The sequence below is a fragment of the Amphiura filiformis genome, chromosome 18 (assembly GCF_039555335.1).
Source record: "Amphiura filiformis chromosome 18, Afil_fr2py, whole genome shotgun sequence".
NCBI classification, from domain to species: domain Eukaryota; kingdom Metazoa; phylum Echinodermata; class Ophiuroidea; order Amphilepidida; family Amphiuridae; genus Amphiura; species Amphiura filiformis.
In genome coordinates, this window is record NC_092645.1 from 19473114 (window position 1) to 19474021 (window position 908).

Consider the following 908-nt stretch of genomic DNA (forward strand, 5'->3'; position numbering starts at 1 on the left):
CGCTGTCCATCGTATAATTAAAAGCCCGTGATCCTCACAAAGAATATCTTTAAAAGGGAAGGTCAAGATAGCAACGGTGTTTTGTCATGTAGGCTACATGTAGGGCAACCATAATTAGGCTATGAAAATGTTTGCTTTTTTCAACCAGTTTTTATTTGACATATATTCCTAGGCCTAGGTCTATTAGGGCTGTGATGGCTGTGCAATAATTATGAGACCCCGGGTAAGTCCGGGGGGCACTCCAACTTTGGAGGTGACGCGTATGTAGGGCTGTTAAGACCCCTTTTTCAGCATCGCTGTCACCCAAAGACCCCATATTTTTTACGAACACATGCTCGCTCCGCGCTCTGTCACCCGAAGACCCCTATTTTTCCATTTGATCTGTCACCCAAAGACCCTTATAAGTTCAATTTGAACAGCAACTTTCATTTATCACTGATTTTGTTACTTATTTTGAAAAAATAAAGAAATTTGAAGCCATTTAGAACTAGAAATTCGATTTTCGAGGTTTTTGTGGCAGTTTTGGTTCTCACCCAAAGATTCCATTTAAAAAAAAGGTCATGTTCTCACCCAATGACCCCATATTTTTTACATTTTGCTCTCACCGAATGCCACTATAATGCTCTCACCCAATGACCCCATATTTTTTACATGTTGCTCTCACCGAATGCCCCTTAGTGCGAAAGCGCCAGCCCTACACCTATATCCATTTCAAATTGAAGTGCCTCACTTCGGGGGTAAGTTTCAAATGACTTGCCAAACTCGCTTCCACCCCGGCCCCCTCTCGGCCTGCAAAAATCATTGCCCCCCCCCCACTCATAGGGAAAGGTTTGGCTACAAAACAATATAAACGCATGAGGCTATGCACAGTTTCCACCTCGAGGCTGAGCACACAATTTTGAAGAGCT